This window comes from Schistocerca piceifrons, chromosome 7, assembly GCF_021461385.2.
Source record: "Schistocerca piceifrons isolate TAMUIC-IGC-003096 chromosome 7, iqSchPice1.1, whole genome shotgun sequence".
NCBI lineage: Eukaryota > Metazoa > Arthropoda > Insecta > Orthoptera > Acrididae > Schistocerca > Schistocerca piceifrons.
The window spans coordinates 130,871,918-130,878,292 of record NC_060144.1 but is presented as its reverse complement, the minus strand read 5'-3'; the positions used below and the strand labels follow the sequence as shown (position 1 = coordinate 130,878,292).

At 43.6% G+C, this 6,375-nt stretch overlaps 1 pseudogene; it reads right to left on the bottom strand.

Moving 5' to 3' along the window:
- Positions 1 to 5,930: 5,930 nt before the first annotated feature.
- LOC124709201 lies at positions 5,931 to 6,048 on the bottom strand (annotated as a pseudogene).
- Positions 6,049 to 6,375: the final 327 nt, after the last annotated feature.

The window sequence follows — 6,375 nt, the reverse complement described above, 5'->3', positions numbered from 1 at the left end:
AATCTTCCAGATTCAGTTTATATCACTGTGGTCTTTCGTCAGAAGAAAGGTTTAAGACTGCTGTGGTCGCTAATCTTTTTTCATGATCAAAGACTGCACCCTACATTTATTCGGACCTATTATCTATGTTTACCTCTTGGTATCACTCTGTAATTTTTACCTCCACTTTTCAATAAATTAACCCATCCTTGATACCTCTCAATGTGTGCTATGGATCTATCCTTCTTTTAGTCAAGATGCGCCACAAAGCTACTCGATCCACTCACTAAATCTTCACTATTCTTCTGTAGCATTGCATTTCAAAAGCTATTCTTTTCTTGTCTCTAATGTTTACCGTCCACGTTTTAGTTCATATGACGCTGCACTCAAAACATATACTTTTAGATAGCACTTCCCAAGTCTTATATTCAATGTTATCTTATTTCTCTCTTTTGGAAAAAGCATGTCTTGCTATTGTCAGTCTCATCCGCCGTCAGTATTTTTCTGCCCGGATATTAAATGCTGTCTACTGTTCCCATCGTTTATGTTTCTAATCTTATTCCTTGAGCATCGACTGATTTAATTCGACTATACTCTATTATACTTGTTTACTTTTGTTTATGTTCATCTTATACCCGTTTGTCACGAATGTGCAATCTGTTCAACCAATCATTAAAGTCCTTTTGCCACTATTTTAGAATCATGTCATCAGCAAACAGCCGACCGGAGTGGCCGTGCGGTTCTAGGCGCTACAGTCTGGAACCGAGCGACCGCTACGGTCGCAGGTTCGAATCCTGCCTCAGGCATGGATGTGTGTGATGTCCTTGGGTTAGTTAGGTTTAATTAGTTCTAAGTTCTAGGCGACTGATGACCTCAGAAGTTAAGACGCATACTGTTCAGAGCCATTTGAGCCATCAGCAAACATTAAAATTTTTTCCCTAGTCCCTGAGGATTAACCCACTTCACACGTTTATCCTTAGAGACTCTTCCTGGCTGCTCTACGTACAGACCGAGTAACGTGAAGGACAGGCCGCAAAGCTGTCTCACTACCTTGTCAATTACTGCTTCCGTTTTGTGTCTCCCAATATTATGTAGATCCAGAGGTCAAATATCTCTACCGTTTCTTGACACAAAGCTCCGGCGAAATTTTGAATTATACAGGGTGCCCGAAAAGTCTTTCCCTGATTACATAAAATGATAACTCAGGCTAGGAGTAAGATACAAACATGAAACTGGTGTCTAATTGTTTACAAACTATCAAAGTTTTTTTCACACATCAGTAAACTTCCACATGAGCACCCTTGGTAGCAAGTAGCACATCTAGGCGATATTCAATTTCCGCCCACACATTAGCCAACATCACTGGAGGGATCGATTCAACGACTGTGGTTATCCGTTGCTGCAGGGTTTCAAGATCTGGTACACGTGTTCGGTAGACCTCGTCCTTGACATAACCCCATAAAAAGAAGTCTAATAGGGCTATGTAAGGAGAGCGTGGAGGCCAAACCGTTGGCCCATCACGACGAATTAATCGCCCAGGAAAGGTCATAATGAGATATGCATGGACGTACAAGGCCTAATGAGGCGGTGCACCGTCTTGTTGAAACAAGACATCGGGGTGATAATGAAGCAGCTGAGGAACAGCATACAGTTGCAACATGTCCAGATACACTGCTGATGCGATGGTAGCCTCAGCGAAGAAGAGTGGCCCGATAATTCGATCGTGTAATAGCGCGCACCAAACATTCACCTTTGGACTGCCTCTGGTGCAATCCGTGACCTCGCCAGGGAGTTATGAAACCCAAATGTGCACATTATGGCGATTCACTTCTCCACTGACAAAAAAGGTCGCTTCGTCGGAAAAGGCAATTCGTCTGAGATAACCATCATCGTCCTCAATACGTGATAGCATTTCGACTGCAAAGTCATATCGACGTTTACTGTCATTGGGCAACAAGGTCTGAACGATTTGCACTTTGTATGCACGAAACAATAAACGGTTGTGTAAAATGTCATGGAGAGAGCTTTTTGGCATCTGTAATTCACGTGAGGCCCTGCGCACCGATTTCTTCGAACTTCGCAGAAAAGACTGCCTTACAGCTTCCACCCTGTCTGGTGAGGTTCTTGGTCGACCAGACCTCGGAAGGTCAGCAACCGATCCTGTGTTCTTGAACTTCTCATACCAGGCTTTAATGCTCTTGACATCAGGTGAATTCCTTCCAAATGTTGTCTGGAAGTGTCTTTGCACTGTGGTTGGTGATCGTGTCTCATGGTACCACAGGACACACTGTGCCTTCTCCTGATTGGATAACATGGCTTCTTGGGCACTGCACCTCATCCACTACTTACGTACTGCGAACCTAAACCAGAAAAAAAAACTTTGATAGTTGTAAACAATTCGACACAAGTTTCATATTTGTATCTTACTTCTAGCCTGAGTTATCAATTTATGTAATCAGGGAAAGTCTTTTCGGACACTCTGTACAAGTTATTAGAAAGTACTTATATCAATATATACGTTACAGTCGCTAATGAGAGACGACTATAGAGCAGACTAGAGTGTTTTGAGTTACCTTATACCACGGTTCACTACGGTCTCAGTTTGATTATGCCTGCCTGCGATTTGGTTCCTGTCTAACTGCTGTACCTACTAAGAGGTTTTGAGTAGTTTGTATATGAGTACAGGTTAGGTGTTTTCCTATGATAGATATAAGTAATAATTCGTTTCTGTTGCTTTATGTATTGAATATGCCGTGTTTGAGGTCAGTACTAACTGCCACATCAAGTGCAGTATTGTGAAAATGTACTAATTGTTCAAATCTTTCGGATAAAAGCACAATGAGTAGCCATTCTTAATGATATAGCATAATATTTAAGATGTGTAGCAAAAAGAGTCTGGATACAAATTATTATACCCAACTGAGAAGTATTGGTAGTGGTTCAAAAATGGTTCAAATGGCTCTGAGCACTATGGGACTTAACATCTATGGTCATCAGTCCCCTAGAACTTAGAACTACTTAAAACTAACTAACCTAAGGACAGCACACAACACCCAGCCATCACGAGGCAGAGAAAATCCCTGACCCCGCCGGGAATCGAACCCGGGAACCCGGGCGTGAGAAGCGAGAACCCTACCGCACGACCACGAGATGCGGGCCATTGGTAGTGGTAAAATATTTAAAAAAAAAGTATTTGGGTCAACTGTGAATGTCGAAAGGTGACTGTTGTCACCGTTTCATTAGTATTAAGGGGACTTTGCGACTTAACATCAGTGCAGTGTGCCGGTCGGTGTGGCCGTGCGGTTCTAGGCGCTTCAGTCTGCAACCGCGTGACCGCTACGGTCGCAGGTTCGAATCCTGCCTCGGGCATGGATGTGTGTGATGTCCTTAGGTTAGTTAGGTTTAAGTAGTTCTAAGTTCTACTGGACTGATGACCACAGATGTTAAGTCCCATAGTGCTCAGAGCCATTTAAACCAATCAGTGCAGTGTCTAATATGCTAACTAATACTTTTTTCTTCGCACTGCCGCAACTAGACAGAGGCTTTGCAGGTGGGATGAGCGATCGTTGTTTGTTTATTTTGACTTACAGCTCGTTCTTTATCAAATTTTCCCTGTATGTATTGGTGTGTGAATGAGCGTGGGAGGGACGATATTTGGAACTTCCGCATGTCAGAGGTGGTAAATGGCAACCTAACTGGTTTCGTAGCATTTTTCCATAACTTTAATAAACGCAACAGATACACATAACAGAGCTTCAGTGATCAATAGCATATTCTTCTTTACTGCTTACAACAATTTGACATCGTTGGGGCAGCTTTTCCATTCCTGTATATATCATGTGGTTTTGAGGCTAAGAACTCATCGAGCCGCGTACGTAGTGCATTTTCATCCGAAAAAAAAACCTCCTTGAAGGTTTTACGATAGAGAGATGGAAAGGTGAAAATCTGAAGGCGCAAGATCAGGTGAATAAGGTGGATGCGGAATGACGTCCCAACCCAAATCCTGTATAGTTTTTTTGTTAGTCTAGCAGAAATATTCGGGCTTTACCTTGAAGTAGCGTCACTTCACGATTTCTTCCTCGTCGTTGTTCTTGGACTGCGTCTGCAAGGCGTCTCAGATCTTGACAGCAAACATCAGTAAGGATGGCTACACATCGGGGAAGCAATTAGTAGTCTACAGCACACTGTTGCTGTATCACTAGATGCCACACCGGCCGGCTGCACAGCAATCGCCGACACAATGTAACTGAGGGGGAATAAGGGGAACCAGCTCGCATTCTCCGAGGTAGATGGAAAAACGCATTGAAAACCATCCACAAGCTGACCGGCGGCACACCGGACCTCGCCGCTAATCCGCTGGGCGGATTTGTGCCGGGGACCGAGACGCCGTCCCGCTCTGGAAGCAGTGTGCCAGACTGCGCGGCAACCCGGGCGGGCTTAACAACATGCTTTTTCACTGCTGCCAGAAGCCGCGCAAAAACAGTTGCGGTACTTTATATAGCTGTTCGGCGAATGGGTGCCCGGTGGTACTTAATAAAATAATTAGTGATGAAACTGTTCCTGGTGCATCAGGGTAAAATTGATCACTACATATTAATATCACATTTGAACATGAACCTACCTATAATACACTTGCACGAAACGTTGTTACTTCAGTGTTTCATTTGTGGGATAGCTGCTGAAAGGTGGGCGGCTCCTGAATTGGTAGCGATGCATGATTGGGAGAAACACTTCCACCCCCTACCCCCACCTCCGCCCCCGCCTCTGCCCCCTGCCCCGCTCCCTCAGCCTCCACCACAATGCAGGGACCATATTTTACTTCCTCATCACCCAATCCTCATGCGACACACTTAAGTCGACGGACTATGGATACTTACGCGAACACGTAAAAATGTTATTATTTACAGGTTACAAATAGAATACACGGCCTTTGTATCTCTAATATGTCAATTCCAAACTCCAACAGAGACAGAGATATAACGAGAGAATGGGAATCTCGTTCGGCAAAAAGAAAAAGAAAAGCTGAAAGAGCTGTATCGAATTTAAGTACAGGTACCATGAAGTTTCTAAAAAAAATACCTACATCCTGTAGCATAGAATCATCCGAATCGACTACTTCGACTTCAAAAAACAAATGTCACGTCCGATACGATACTCCGTTGAATTTGAGAAATACTCCAGATGTACTGAGTAAAGTAAAGAACCACAAAAGTCGGAAACAGACTTAGAACCAAACTGTAGCCAATCAGAATCTGAAACCCCTGTGTTGAACAGTGGAACTCACGAAGAACAGCTGTGTTCTTTGCCAAGTAGCAGTGATGTCAGCTCTGAAGTTAAAGAAGCATTTGTTAGTTCGGATGCGAGAATGTGGGCGTTTCCCCTAATGGATTCTCAGCGTCACGATATTGTTCAAAGCAGTCCTACACAGAAGTTAAATAACAATGATGAGATTTATCCGCAATAGGACGATCATAGACACTTTTCTAATTTTCTTTTATGAAGAAAATTCAATAATTGTGTTGATATCGTCGTTTGCCGGTTTATTCAAATTCTCGAAATGAAGTTTTGAATTTTCCATGAAGACTACTTGGCAATTCACAAACTGATGGTACAAGGCGGGTCCTCTGCCTAGAAACACTTAAGTAGTAGGGTATTTTACAAAGACGTGAGAAAACCAATGAACATATGACTTACGTTCCGACGGGTGACGTTAGAAAAAGGACTAAAGCTTGAAAAAACAAAAAAAAAACAACTAAACTCCGTCCGAACAGGCCTTGGAAGGCTCAACGGTACCGACCGGTCGCCGTGTCATCCTCTCTGGAAGCGGATACAGAGGGGCATGTGGTCAGCACACTGCTCTCCCGGCCGTTGTCAGTTTCCGAGACCGGAGCCGCTACTCCTCAATCAAGTAGCTCCTCGGTTTGCCTCACTAGGGCTGAGTGCACCACGCTTGCCAACAGCGCTCGGCAGACCGGACGGTCACCCATCCAAGTGCTAGCCCAGCCCGAGAGCGCTTAACTTCGGTGTTCTGAAGGGAACCGGTGTTGCCACTACGGCAAGGCCGTTGACTTGAAAAAACAGTATACAAAGAAAACGAAAGGCTTATTCGTGAATACCAAAAACATTGGCACAGCTTGTTTCAGATGTTAGCTGATACTGTTAATTCCTTAATCTCTCATAATCTGGCATTAGAGGTCACAGAGAATCTTTCAATATAGGCGGCGACGGTGAGAATTCTGGTAACTTCATAAACTTGTTTAAACTGATTTCTGAATGTGATCCTACATTAAGGTAACACATAAACGCATTAGTGACAAGCAAAACTTCCACACCATTTCTAGGCCACGATATTCAGAACGAATTGAACGTTTTGTTATCAGAAACATTTACTGATAA